A 15916-nucleotide genomic window follows, 5' to 3' on the forward strand; every position below is an offset into this window, starting at 1 on the left:
ATGCTCAGATTGTTTGTTTTTATAGTCCCTCACCAATTCACCTTCCATGCAGAAAGGTCATAACAAAGCATAGGGAGGCTTACATTTTCATAAACATACAATTGGACAAGGAGGGATACATTCATAAGGTTTTTTTTATGAATAAGAATTTAAGAGACGAGAGGACAAGCTTCAGTGAGTTGAGTGGTGGCTGGGTTGTTTTCAATTAGTAATATCAGCTGTGAAATAAAAAAAAAACAAAGTAAGGTAACCCCCCACCTCTCATATTGCAGTATTTTTCAAATAGACAGAATAATAAAATTTAGTGTGCCACCCCAAGACTATTAGCGGCTCCCATCTGGCCATTCATTTGAACATTTCTTGGAGTAGCTCCTGGCTATAGTAATGTCTTCCAGCAAAAAACAAGAACACTAGTATCCCTGATGTTCATCCATCCTTTTTCTTGTACCCGCTTTTTCCTTTCCGGGTTGCGGGGAAGCTGGTCCCCATCGCCAGCTGTCTCTGGTGTTCAGGGGCTCTAGAAATAAAGATTAAAAGTCATACCAATAGGAACTAATGCAACCTCCAAGCTAGGTACCACTCCTTATAAACAAACTCTTAGCTTTGCCATTCACTCTGTTTCATAATTTTGTTCTGAGCACAGTTTTTATCTCAAGGTTCATGATCCTGAAAAAAAGTTTTACTTTACAGTGGCAGTTAAAAGGAAAATGAATGATATTTATGACTTTCAGATGTTTTTGAGAATTGTGCTAAAAGAGAACAGAGATAGTTGTATTATATAAATAATGGTGTTTGTAGTAAAATGACAGTAGTCTGAGTGTTTTTTCAACTTGTCTCTGAATCCCAAGGGCAAACTGATTGGTCACAATCTGTCAACTAAACCCTTGTTTCATCTGTAATGACTTTAAAGACAGCTACCGCACTAAAAGGAACACACAAGCATCTCTGTGACATGCACAAAATGTCCTTGTGCACACAAATACATAATGATGCCTTCTGCGTGGCTAAATGTTACTGTCAGCATCCAGGTGGTTTTCTGTCCAACCTGTTTGTTATTCTCCGCTTTGCTCTGAAGACTCTCTGCAACAGCTGTTCTGTGTTTCCACCACATTCCTCTTCTCCCTATCCCGTTTTATTTCCTTACCTTCCGTCTTTCTTGCTCCCATTGCCTGATTCTAGTCCCACAGCTTTTTTTCATCCCCCGTGAGTGTCCAATAAATGAACATTTATGGGTTTGATTACAGCTATGGAGTGACAGTCTGAAGGTCTGTAAACTTAGGTCCAACCACTGCCTGCATTCTGCTCCAGACATGAATTTATAGAGTGACTGATTAATTGATTGAAGGTTTTATTTTAAGCATGTTTAAATAATACAACAAATAATGTAACATGTTATAGTAGGATGAAGCTTATGATTATATAATCCTACTCCTTCTCCATCATATAAAAACTAATCATTGTCTGTTTACTTCCTGTTTATTTTGAGTCTTTCTTACATCTACTACATGTAACATTTTGGTAGGTAACCCTAGTAACACATCAAGAAATATACGTATTTGCAGGTATAAACACACACATATATATATAACATATATACATGTACGCATATATGAATGTAAATCATTTTTTTCTAAATCTTGGTGCATCATCCTATTTTTTAAATTCTTCAGCCAACATTTTTTTGCCTCCTTTTTGGTTCAGTTCTTTTTGTCTAATGGGAATGGCATGCAGAGGTAGTTTCATGGCTGAAAAGCACTGACAACGTTAGACTTTGTGAAGTGAGGTGGACAAAGCCAATATGGTGCTACCTTAAAGTGCAAAAACATTTTAAAGACCAGTAGACTTCAAAACTTCTTCTTTTTCCATAAACTTTCATTCAGAAAACATTAAGTACTTTAAATTAAATAAACCAACAACTTTTACCACAAGCTGTTATGGACTTATTTACTTAATGCACTCATTCTGTCCATTTGCATGTTTAAATAATTTCATATCTAAAGATTTAAAAATAATGTTTAATTGCATATCTAATATAACTTTTATAAGGCTTACAGTACGTTTTATGAAGCAAATGGAACAACTTGTTAAATTGTTGCTAAAATCCTCTCAACTAGGAAAATACACTTATCGGAAGTCAAAGTGCCCACACATGAAGTCAACCACAACGCAAACATGGTGTAGGATAGAGGAGATAAAATGGCGCTGAGTGATTGTGGAAAAAATCTCTTTTCCTGACATGGCAGGTGCTCTCTTACTACCAAAAGAATATCTATTATTTATGCTGAAAATAACAGGGGGAAAGGATACAGAAAATTGCTGTGAAGTTGGAGATTTGACCAAAATAAAAATAAAAATTCAGCATCAGAAGCTTGAAAACTCTTACATCCAACTTTAATAGATGCATGTTAAATTTTACGTATAGATACCTTACAGGGACCGCAAAAGACAGAACCGTTGGTCTTTAATCAAGCTAGGTGCATCTGTCAACAACACTATGAACACACAACTTCACCACAACAAAGAGGCTGCTGCGTGTTTGAGCAGACGTGACCAAACGCATCCCTCCATCCATCACAGCGGCAGAACAAAATAAGTGCAACTGTTTTATGTAGAGAGGACAGACCGGTTTACTGTAACCTACCAGCCTGACTTCAGGGAAAGGACCTGAATGTAGCATCTGTTTAAGAATCTTGCAAATGCCAAAAAGAAAAAAAAATATCCCTTCTCATTGCTTGAAAATGTATAAAGCAGAAAGGAAGGTAAATATAGCATGCCTTTATTCACACATACTTGTATGCAAAGACTGCAGAAAATGGGTCTCTTGGCACACAGTCAGATGCAGGCGGAGATGGAGCACGCCGGCTTTGATGTGGAAATCAGAGTGTTGGAGAAAAGCTACAAGCAGATAAAACACATTAAACTGTCATTTTAGTGTACATTTATAATGAGATTTATCAAAGTCAGTCAGTGTAAATAAAGATGGATGGCTCACGGAACAGACTAGAAGAAACTCAGACATAGCAAAGGCAAAAAAGAATAAAATGTGCTTTTTTGTGAGATTAAAGCAACTAAAAAACAGGAACTTGTAATGAATGGAAATAATAAAACACTAAAGAGATTAGAAACGTGAGGCTGGCTAAAAATATACATGCAATGTCAGAATTAATTGTGAAATAAAAGTCTAAGTGATCAAAAACCGGCAGCAAAGGTGTGCAGGGACTGAAGCAGCATAATTGTTATCAGGATTTGGATCAGCATCCAGATTTCAGTCCAGCTCTGCATTCCATTTCTGTTACAGTCTTCGATGTGGGTGAGCCTCCAGGGTGGGTGTGTGTGCGTGTGGGTGTGTGCGTGGGTGTGCGTGTGCATACATGTGTGTGAGGGTGTAGGCATCTGCCCATCAGCCACTGTACATGCCAATCTTTTGTGAGCCTGCATTCAAAATACAAAATATGCATCTGGACACAGTAGAGTAAAACTGTGACTATTAATAGAAGTAAAGTAGGTTATATCTAAGTTTTTTTTTTATTGTTGCTTCCTTTGGTTTGTGGCTTCAGTAATCTGCCATAACATGAAGAACTGCTGCCTTCATCAGATAATGCAACTACATTTAACCAAACTTCCCTTTGTATACATGTAATATAATAAAGTGTTCACTTACTGTGCATGTTTTAACAGAACTACAGCAGAATTCCAGGTACTGGAGTGAAAACAGTCCAGCCCCCTGTAAACTACCATCCCCGTGGAAGAGGCCGAGTTTGAGAATGAAAAGCTGACAGACCGACTAATTGACTTGTGAATTTAAAACAGTGGGATGCAGAGGTAAAGACGAAGCTGAGCAATAAGTTTAGCAGAACAGGTGGAGTGACTTATCTCCTCTGAGCTCTGTGTTAGCTGCAGTTCTAATGAAACATTCTCCTCTTTCACTTTGACCATTTATTTATTCAAACCCAAACCAAAGCTTTCTTTTATTTCTGTTGTTTCAATTCATCTATAAAAAATAAAAAAGAGGTTTTTAACAAAAATAAAATTATCTTAAATACATTAAATTCTAAAAAATAATAATAAATTTTAGTTGAAGCTTCTAAAATCTTGAAGTTCTACTCTTTTCATTACTTAGATTGGGCTTGACATAGACTACAGGTAAATAACAGATTTTCATTTGCTCAGTCTTAAAAAGCAGCTTAATGTGTTGTCTTAATGACACTTAGTTCTACTTAATGTGCAGCTATATGCGCCACTTTAACCTGATGTTTTCATTTGTAAGTTATTAAACTGCACAACATCCTTTTTAAAAGTAGTGACCAAGCCATTTCTCACACATTTAAGTTATACGTACCTTCTAGTAACTTTGAATTGATCAAAGAAAATACTTCAAAAATGAAGGGTGATAATAGGTTTCCACACATTATTTAGATGAAGGAAAGCTAAGGGTGCACTTGAGTTAAAGTACCAGAGCTGGTGAGTAAAAATATGCTACATTAATGTAAGAAGAAATAGCTTTTTGTTTAGTCAAAACTCTGACACTAATGTTTCAAACAGAATGTGTCTCTTCTGAAGACCTCCTGTACATCAAAATCTGCCTTAGCTAAGGGTGCAGATGTTTGGTTTGGAGGATTACCTGCATCACCCTGACCTGATTCTTATCGCCTGTACCTGCTCCCCAACACTCAGTGCAATCTCCGCCGCTGACAAGATGAAAGATACTTTGTGTGGTGCACTTTAATGCATTATCAGCATACCTTAACATCACCCAGGGTCAGAGTTAGAGGAAGAGAGGTAGTTATCGTTTTAGAGTTTCAACAACATTTCAAATGCAAAATGCACTACACCATACTGACATAGTGCCATCAGTAATCACTGTCAACTCTCTGCAGGTTGCCTTAAAAAAATCATTTATTTTAGCTTTGAAATACTGACTTTTTAAAACGTGGTTTTAAAAATGTAAAAGAGATATGAAATTCTTTTTATATTCCATAAATCAAAAATATGACTGTTCTTAAAGTGAAGCATGTCTTCTACTCTGTTGAAGTCCTCTCTGAGGATATTGTGATGAATAGAGGAATTCACAGCCAATAGGCATGAAGCTTATCTTCTGTGGTGAAAGGTCATGGGGAGCAATAAGGAGTGAGCCAGAGGGGGGGGGGGGGGGGGGGGGAGAGACCGGGGTACGCAGGACGTGTCAGCAGCACTAACTAAATTAAAATGAGAAAGAGGGGGCATCGTAAGAGCAAGTGACAGGAAGAAGAAGAAAAATGGGAGGTCTTCCATAAATCTGCAGCTTTTTAGATAATAAGCTTAGTGGAAAAATGAACAGTTTTCACTCAGGCTTGCAAAAAAGGTGTACACATTCAATCACATTATTGTTCACACCTTTTCATCCCAGTATAAACTTCTTGGTGTTATGACTTTGTTTATCCATCCATCCATCCATCCATCCATCCATCCATCCGATCTCTTTCCCTCTACCTTTGGTCACCATTAGCTTCTGAGAAAAAAAGGCAAGCCTTCTGTATCTGTCTTATGTATATGTTGTTGTCTTTAGGAATAACTGAGAAAGACAAAGCACTGTAAATATTTTGTATAATTGTACTTCTTGTACTTTTTTACTAACCATCCTAAAGCACAATTTTGATGTAAAAGTTTATGTCCTCAGCTTGATTATTATCTTTATCTTCTAAGAAGGGCTGAAAATGTTCAAGTTTTCATACTAACAGTTGAACAGAAACCTAAAAGGGTTGAAAAATAGAACAGATTAGTTTGACTAATATTTACCTGGATTAAATAAAAACCCATGCAAGCATTCATATAAAGACATAATGCTTAGAGGCACGCAATAAGTACCTTAGAAAGTGTAAGCTAAAGCCAGACTCACATTTTGGTATTCAGCTCTGAGCCCCACAACCTTCAGAAATTGTTTTGTTTGGACATCCTTAAGATGAAATGCATTCAAGTAATTGTCACATCTTTTAGTGGATTAAAAAAAAAAACTGGTACATGCCATGACATAACAAGACATTTTTGTAAACAGGGTTAACATGCTCCTTTGGGGCAGAATTTTTCTTCTCTTTGTCAGCTGTAAAATGATTTACTTTGTTGTATTTTTTTCTTCTAAGTCAATAAATCCTGCTGCTCAACACTTTGTTGCTCAGCAGGCTGTTTGGACTGCTTTCACACACCTGAAGAGCCATTAAAAATTTTAAATTTAGCAAAATCCCATGTTTCATGTTCATTTAAATAAACTAATGTCAAAATGATAGAATCATTATAACTTCACAAGAAGTTTAACAAACATTACAGGTATAAACTGAGTGAGTGTGTGAGAAGTGTGTTTGGATGACAGCTCAGGCTTTGGTGGATTTTCGTTTCCTGACACAATAAGAAATAGAGAAAAATTATTTAAAAAGTACATATGCTTTGTTTTTGTTTTTGTACCGTTCCTCAGGTAAGAACAAGCACTGTAGACTGTAAGTTGATACTTTTTTGTATTTCTTGTCTGCAACTTTCTAAGAATAATTTGACACCACCAGTAAGTATCACAGGAAGCAAGATATTGCTGCACCCTTGGGGTTGGCTGAAGGATACAGCAACTAACACAAAAATTTAAACATAAAAAAAAATAATGAAGTCAAAGTTACATTTCTTAAGGGAATGCATGTCGCCCACAGTGTTGCACGCCAAAGTTGATGGCAAAAACAACCAAGCAGCTGCAAAAATATGTAGGTTTTAATATTCTTTGAGAGTGGAGATGCTAATAAATGAGGTTAGCAGCTTCACTCTGACAAAAGAGGACAAACATAGAAAATGACAAAAGTGTTTACCTGTTCATTTTTTATACACAAACTAGCACCAGCACTGCAGCTCAGGCACTTTAACAATCCCTTTATCGCTGTAAGTGACACCTGAACCTCCTGAGAGTGTTTATTTATTGAGTTTTGTCATGCTGTAACCAACTGGAAACAGTTCAAGTCAAGAAAATGTTCTTTAGTTTTCAATACAGGTGTTGCTGAGGATGCTTCTTTTATTTTGGCCATTTTATACAAGCTAACCAAAGTTCCTCTGACAATAAGTGATATGTTGTGTGTTCACAAGGTAAGGATTTGTCTGGAAAGGATGTTTCAGTTGTCTCATAAACGATCCTAAACCTGATCAAATTGGTTTTCTTAAAGAAACAAAGTGACGCCCTTATGTTGACAGCCCCTCCTTCCCACCCACCTGCTTTGTACATAAACTATCCTCATTTCTCAGTGCAGAAGCTCAGTTTATTTCTTCTACACCCCCCCCCCCCAGTTTTTCCACTCTTCCCTCCTGTCTCTGGATATTTAACAGCAATCATTAGGCCTCAGCACTTCCAGATTTTTTTGCCGAAGTTGAAATCTTTTTAAATGTCTTGAAACATTTTTGGCTCAGTTACAGCAGCCAAAGAATTTCCTTCCATTTGAGTCTTTCCACTGACCTTGTAAGTAGTTATAAAATTACTCAGGCATTTGGCTTACACATATCTTTATGTTGGCAATACTAAACATATTCTTACATGTTATTCACAATTATTCCTTAGAGGGGAAAAATACTTATATATAAAACCAGTAACTACAAACAGCTTATTCAGCCTATTCTTTTGGTTTCACTGCATTCTGAACTATACTTTGTGTATTTATTGATCCTACAAGGTTAAATAAAAGTGACTGCTTTGTGGTCAAGTTGTTTCTTCCACTACGGTTTTTGGTGGGTTCCTTCTGCTCGCTAAACCGATGAAAACAATTTCAATAAAGTGACACTTTCAAGGAATTTCACATCTCAGAGGTGGTTTAACCATTCTTGATGTGTCTTTTGGGAAAAAAACAGCTATTTGGCCTGGCAGGATCTGACACGGATGGGCATTGATATGGATGTGGAGTAAACCACATTCGTGCATGTAAGCAGTAAATCCCCTCACAGCTCATTGATTTGATGGAACAAGGGAAGATGTGATGAATGGAGCAAGGAATTGGGGGCAAGAAGATGGGAGGATATGAGTGTTGAAGACAGGCTTATGTGTTTCACAAACTCCCGCTGGGCAAAGGAAAACAGCTGACTTGAAGTAAAAAAAAAAATTAAAAAAATGTAGGAAAAGTGTTTTGCTTGCAGAGGAAATGTTAAAATTGAAGAGCAACTTGTCAATGTCAGCTGCAAATATCACTGCAGAAACATGCAGGTCAAATGAAGTGGCATGTTTGGCAGATAGAAAAATTATTGGTTTGAGGTGCAGGAGATAATTTTATTAAATATTTCAAACAAAAAAAATTGCCAGGTAGCTGAAAACTTACTCTGGAGTCACAGCTAAAGAAGCAGGTCAGGACAACATGAGAGGAGGCCAATAAAATATGCTTTTGAGACAATTTACTTTTTTTTCTTTTTGACTGGACTGTGAAAGCACTGAGAGTGAAAGAAGCTAAAAGGTTTGTTATTTAGTTCTGCTGCCATGTCAGTCTCTTTGTTTTTGTTCTTTTAAATAAATTATTTCTTTTTTAAGTTCCTTGTGTCAGTCTTCATCTTGGTTCCGAATCCTCCACCAAAGTGACATCTAAAGGCTGCTACGTTCTTCACAATAAAATTTAAAAGAATTAATTTTTTTTTCTTGCAGCCCTGCTTAAAGAGTTCTTGCAGCTTGTTCTTGACACATCATCCAGGCAGAATATATTTCTCATTTGATGTGGGCACGATTATTGCAGAAAAGCCGAAACATTGACATTTCCACAAGGACTTCCCAGGAGTTTTACATGAAATATGAACTGTTTGTGTTCTTGCCACTTTGAAAAAAAATGAGCAATTATCTCGGTTCTTGCAGAATTTGCAACAAACTTAACACTGAGGGGTTGTTCTTTAGCAAACTGGACTGAGATAGCATGTAGTTAACGAGTTAAAGACCAGATCTTTCAGAGAGGAACTTCATATATAAAAAAAACAAAATAAAACATTCAGCGATGGGCGTTAATAATCCTTCTCAAAGCTTCTGAAATAGTTCTGTTAGCATCCAACATCAGACATGCACATTGATGCTGTGTTTCCATTAATACCAGTTAGAACAAGAAGCAGTAAATATTTGCAGTCACTGCAGAGTCATTTTACATTAAACTGAACGCTGATTCCCGATGCACTCAGAAACTGATGCATGTTTTTGGATCAATATTAAATGCTTTACAAGTCCCTGCTGGAATTTCTGATCTGGTAACTGTATGCTGAAGGTTAGATTTAGCTTTAGTTTGGAGGACTGTTTAAGTTTATAATAGATGTTTTTTCATCAGTACAATTTATGCTGCTCTCACCACTTGGCTCACTGTACATTTTAGAGGGAGTTGTGGAGTGGAGTTAAAAACCTCAGAGCAAAACTCTGTCACTGCCTGTTACATGGGTACAACTTGAATAAAAACCTGTTTCCAAAACAGGATTTACCTCACATGGCTTTATTGCAATTCAAAACTGGTGTCATATAATTTATGGAAATCTGACATCAGCTTTTCCTGTATTTTGAGTTCTGTGTTTGGCTGAATGGCACTTTGGCTAAGCTGAATTTCGACTTCTGGCTACACAAGAACTCACAGCTCATCATCCTTTTCTTATTATTTGGAGAACACATTCATCTGAGGCACCACAGCTGTCACTGCTGCATCAGCTTCTGCACAGGAGGATTAGGAATTGTATCCCAAACATCAGATATTACAAAAAAGTGCAACAATCTGCAAATACATCCTTTTCAGTTGACTAAACGGAAACATATGCTGTGGCAATAAAACCGCTACAAAAACCAGTCGACAAAATCACCTTTTAAATTTGAAATGGCCGTTCATTTACAGGAATTATATTAAACAAGATACAGAGGAAGCTGCCTCAGGGGCTATTATCTGTTTTTATGTGTGTTTGTTTGCTGCTTTCTCCTCTTGAAACACAAAGAGTAAGAGTCTGTCCACTCTGTGAACTGTGTGTGCATCAGCAGTGGATAAATTTTGCTCCGGGCCTTGCATTCTTTCAGAAACATGGCCTTGTGCTTTAAATGAACACTTCAGCAATGAAACAAAATGATGCTGGTAACCGCTTCATCATTCTTGAACACCTCATTCTGTGTCAAACATGTTTCTTTAACTTCAGTATTCTGGATTATTTAAATATAATGTTTAGTTGTGAGAGAAGACACAGTGTAGTCTTCTGTTAGTCATATAGAGAGCTCTGCGTATGACTATGTTTGTGTCCGCAGCAATGTTTTGTTGCTGGCAAACATGACTAAAACCTTCAGGGAATCCCCGGACAAAAAAACATGACACGGAGTATCTTGTGTCAGCAGGCAGGAGCTCACCATAAACGCTACATACTAATGAAAAGCCTGTCACAACCTCAGGCTTTGTTCATTTCCATTATAAGTTTCTGCTAACCCGCTCTTGCAGATAATAGCAGCTATCTACTAAATGCAATTAAAGACTTGTACAAGCATGAAACCACCAAAAAACACACAGATTATTACATGTGTAAAACAAGACACAACATGATAAGATTTAATGTCCTGATGCCAAAAGAAAATTTGGGTTGCTGACTGTGAGAAACACACCTGCGGGTGTTTGGCAGGTAGAAAACTAATATTCATGTTGACTCAGGAGCCTGATAGGCTTTCATATCAGACTTAAACTATAAGTAAGAATGACAAAGATTGTTTTTTTGTAAATTATACTGAAGGTGTGGGAAATGTTTTACTCATCAAATGGAATAGAGACGCACGTGTCTGTATCATTTTTGTTGCAGCACCTGGTATTTAAATATTACCTACTGATATTCCTCTTCCTGTGAATATTCATGGTCACCAGAAAGGAAATGTTGTGGATGATCTTGTGCTGGTTTATTCAGATTAGCTTTGTAGAGATGTAATAGAGTGATGTGTGGGTGTGAGAGCACAGATTGTGTTGTACCCAGTTAGGTAGAAAGGCGCTACATATATACAGACCATATATCATTTACTGCCAGACTGACATTTGAATTTCAATGTGTTTAATACAAGAATCAAGAAAACCTTACGTGTCAAAGAGACCCAAACTAGACATTTGAAGATAAAGTTCAGTTCTGTTGACTTTGTCAACAAGAGAAGCAATAAATGTTGTTTATTTCTTAGTTTTTATTTCATGACAATTTTGACCACAACTGGAAGATATTCAAGAGTCATTAGAGCATAGATGGTGGAGAGTATTATTTCTTGAAACATATCAGCGATGTTATGAACTCTGATGCTAAGAGGTCCGTCTCCAGATTGTCTTTGCATTGTTGGAGCATATTTCTTGTCTCTTTGTGAGTTTTTTTTTTGTGTGTCTCTGAACCAATATTTAAATGTGGTGGTTTGGTTCCTGCATTGATGGTTTATATTTGTGTGTTCAGTGACAATTTGTACAGATATGAGCCAGTAAACATCATGCATAAATACTGACAAACAGCAGACTTGTCTTTTATCACCCGCAAAGTGCATTTGTACAATTTGGAACAGATGTTCTAAAAATGCAAACATTTATGTGCAGAAGACCTGGCTTGCTACATAAACGACTTTGAGTCACTGCCATATCAGAGGAAACTTTAAGGGACCACTGGAGCATGATGTATTTCAAGAAATAGTACTCGTCACCTCATAGAAGCCCTCCAATGACTCTTGAATATCTTTGCTCCCAGCTGTGCTCAAAGATTGGCGTAAAATTATAACTAAGAAATAAATAAGAGCATTAATATTTATTGCTTTTTTCACTGTCAGAAGTAGCAGAACTGGACTTCATCTTCAAATGTTTAGTTTGAGGCTGTTCATGACCTTTCAAGTTCTATTAATCCAGTTTCCAATTCTAGAAATCAAGAATCACATTGAATGAAAAGATTTCTTTGAAATTCATATGAAGTTATGAAGTTTCTTCTTCATGCATTTGGTTTTGTTTAGTTTTCTTAAACTGTGCCAAGCATTGTGGGTTTTCCAACAGGAGTCTGTGGACTAACAACTTTCATCCACCTAGCTTTTCGTAATGTTTAACATGTACATTGTTTGGGTCTTTTTGTTCAAAGAAAGCGGGGAAAGGACTCAGGAAGATGTTCTCATCGTGAAACTGAAACATTTTACAAAATGAGCCAGTGTATATATAATTCACCTTGGTTGGTTTGGTGATGGGCAGCCTTAGAACATGACGGGTGAAGGTTTGCCTCCCAGTCTTTCTGTGTGGAGTTTCCATGTTCTCCACGTGCACGTGTGGGTTTTCTTCTGGTACTCTGGTTTCCACCCACAGACCAAAAACATGCATGTTAAGTTCATTGGTAATGAAACTGTCCCAAGATGTGAGTGAAAGTGTGAATGGTTGTTTGTCTCTATGTGTCCCTGTGATGGACTTGCGACCTGTCCAGCGTGCACCCCGCCTCTCTCAAAATGACCCCTGGAGATAGGCACCAGCTCGCCCACGACCCAGAAAAGGAAAACTGGGTAAACATGTAGGTTTTTGAACAGGCTTGGAAGGCTGACAGGGGGTTCATTGTTTATAAACTTTAAAACACAACTGGCACCATAGAGTTTCTTTAAAAGGGTTATTAGGTTCAGTGTGTTCAGTATTCTGCAGAGTGTTTGTGTGCATTTCTTTATTTTTACCCTGACTCAGCAGTTTGAGTGATTCAGAGATCAAAGTGCACAGAGTTAAGTGAATGCTGCGGAGAAGTTTGAGCAGTGGATGAATAAACATGAGGTGGGACGTGTAGGCAACATGCACATACACGCATCTCTTTTTAAGTAAAGCGGTACATAAAATCCACCGCTGCTGAATGCACATCATCTGCTGAATCTTAATGTTCGTGTAGAAAGATGATCATATACTCACAGCAAGTAATGTTTAGACCATATTCACACTCAATGCATAACTTTTTTTAAACAAACCTCAAATAAAGCCACAGAATAAAGACAGCTCACTTAAGACAGTTGGTGTGTCCTTCAGTATGTGGTGCTCAGCTTCTGCCCGTTTGTCCAAGGGTATATTGTAATCCTTCATTTATGAAGCACATATAGAGTTTGTCTTTATTCAGCCTCTAAAACCCGCCCTAGATTGACTAACACTCTCCAGCCAAAACCAACGTACCCACATACGCCTTAACACAATCCTGACAGACCAAAATTAATGCGCATTCACAAAGAAAAAACATTCGTACATTGCTTCTTCTCATCTTTCTCTCTCTGCACTCTGCAGAGAAGCCAACACTAATGAATAAAGTTTAATGGACTTCGGTCAGCAGCAAGTCTGTTGCCAGACCAAACAATCAACGTGTTATAGAGGAAGAGAGCAGGATCTGTATATTTTCATGTAAAAATAATAAAATGTTGACCTTTCCTTGAGTGCTGAGTTTGTCAAGTTGATCAAGTGAATAAACTATACAGCAATATATATGTTGCTGCTCATTTTAACAACTCTTTTTTATTATCTCTGTGCCTAAAAAGACAACTGTAACCTGCTTCAGTGGTGCTGACCTCTATCATAACATTGTGCTTCTAAAGGTTAGTAATAGATTGCATAAAACACTTTCCCACCTTGTCACTACAATTTGCCTATTTGCCCACAGATGATGCAGTCACACATCCCGCAAACTGTCTTATCCCACCTGAATACAAAGAGCTGCTATGCCAGGATTCTGCTCGTGCTCATGAGCCTTTATTAAACAGTACATGCTGGCAGTAAGACATCACACTTCATCAAGCTGAGCATAGGAACTCCTCAGGGATGTGTGCTCAGTTCTATGCTCTTTATTCTGCTGACACATGACTGTTCTGCCAAATTCAGTACAAACCAGCTCATTAAGTTTGCTGATGATGAGAGAGCGAGAGTTTCAGAGGAAAGGTGGAACAAGTGATGAGTTTGTGTGGAGACAGCAATCTCATTTACTGTGAAGAACCCTGAAAAGTTGCCTGTAAACATAAAAAAATGCTGATCATTTTTCCTGCACATCAGTGGCTGCCAAATGGAAAGAGTCAGCAGCACTTATATTTTGTGAATCATCATCCCTGAAGATCTTTTCTGGACTCTTTAACACCATAAACATGGCCATGAGAGCTCATCAAAGGATGCACTTCAGGAGAGGGAAGTGTGTGAGAATCCCTCCTCCCTCTTGACTATGTTTGATCAGGGAACTGTTGAGAGCACCCTGACAAACTGCATCGCATCTTGGGATGGCAACTGCAGTGTAACCAACAGGAAGACTCTGCAACATGAGATGAGAAAGGCTAGGAGAGTCACTGTGGCCTTGCTTCCCTTTTTGGAGATTCATTTTTAAATAAAAATACAAGAAGAAAGCCCTCAGCATTAGGGTAGATCCATTTCACTCCTCTCACATGTTGTTTAATCTCAAATTTTAGAATTATTTTATTTTTATTGTTATTATTGTGGAAATATTAATCTGAGAATGCTAAAGTAGAGAAATACCATTTATACATGTGTACTCGTTTTATTATCGCTGCTTCTAATTTTACACACAGCAGGAAATGCCCTTTCTGATGTCATGGCGGAAGTACAGATAAAATTATTGTACACCATATATTCTCAATGGAACAGTCAGATGCTCCCACTGTACGATTCACTGAACAGTGTAATAACAGGTGGCATTCACAGCAGCATCACACTTGACTAATGAAAGAACATCCCATTTCTTATCAATGAATTATGCATCACACACATTACTAAATGCTTGGCTGCATAGATTATTAATGCAAACACACACTCTGCATATATGAAGGCAAATGTGCACATGCTGACAACCACAAAATTGATGAAAGGAATAAAAAAAAGCAAAACTGCACTAGAAAAAAGTTGCTTTGGAGGATAAATTAAATAAAGAAAGTTTGTGGCTTAATCAGTTGTTATCTCGGTTATGCATTTAGCCACTAGAACATTTTAAATAGTTCTTTTTGACATTTTAATGTTGTGGTGGTGAACACAAACTGTCCTAAATCTTTCACAAATGTTTCAAATCAGCTTGATAAAATGACTTCTGGCCTTATCATAATCTTGCAAACCTCAAAAGAATCCACCAGCTCCTCAGAAGCTATAAAAAACAAAATAAAATTCTAAACATAAATATCTTCAATGCATTATAGCAGAACCCTTATGAAAGCTTATTGTACGGAAAAGCTGGTTGCAAAGCAGAATTTAGAGACTGCTTATGAGTATGATGTGTCTGGGATGATGACGAGAAGGGCAGGAAACACAGATCGTAAATGTTATTTCAAGCATATAATATGGGCTAATTCAGTGAGAAAAAAACAGGGAAGACTAGTGTAAAAATTGGAAATGGAATTAGTTTTGGTGCCAAAAGAGAACAGGATGAATGGTAACAAATCTTTCATATTGAACTGACAGTTAAGCCTGTTAATGACTCATATAAGCTCATTAATGGGCTGGTAGAGTCTCTATTTAATCACTGTCAGTTTCCAAGCTTATTAGTCTGCATGTTTATTGAAGCCTCTCCATTTAGGAGCTTTAAAAACAGCTGAAGCACAGCAAAGAGCAAATTATTTATATATTTTTTTCCAATTAGGTTGTCATGATGTTTTACGCACCTCACTTCTTATAAAGTTGGTCCACATTCATCCTCCTTTCCGGGTGGTGGGGAGCTGGTGCTGCACTCCAGCCATCACTGTGCGAGAGACGCAGGACACCCTGGACAGATGTTGTTCCACGTGCCAACCTAAACTGATCACAACCTCCAAGAGACAAACCTGCTCTTTTTGTGATTTATTAGAATTTAACAAAGCTCAAAGACAGAAAGATTGCTCTGAAGAGAGATAAAGAAAAATAAAAGATTAGAAACTAAAACAACAAAACAAAAGGGGCACTGGTGTAATAACAGGTCACTCCTTTTCAAGTGGAGCCTTTTCTGTTCAAACACCCTTCAGCAG

This window comes from Kryptolebias marmoratus, linkage group LG8 (assembly GCF_001649575.2).
Source record: "Kryptolebias marmoratus isolate JLee-2015 linkage group LG8, ASM164957v2, whole genome shotgun sequence".
Taxonomy (NCBI): Eukaryota; Metazoa; Chordata; class Actinopteri; order Cyprinodontiformes; family Rivulidae; genus Kryptolebias; species Kryptolebias marmoratus.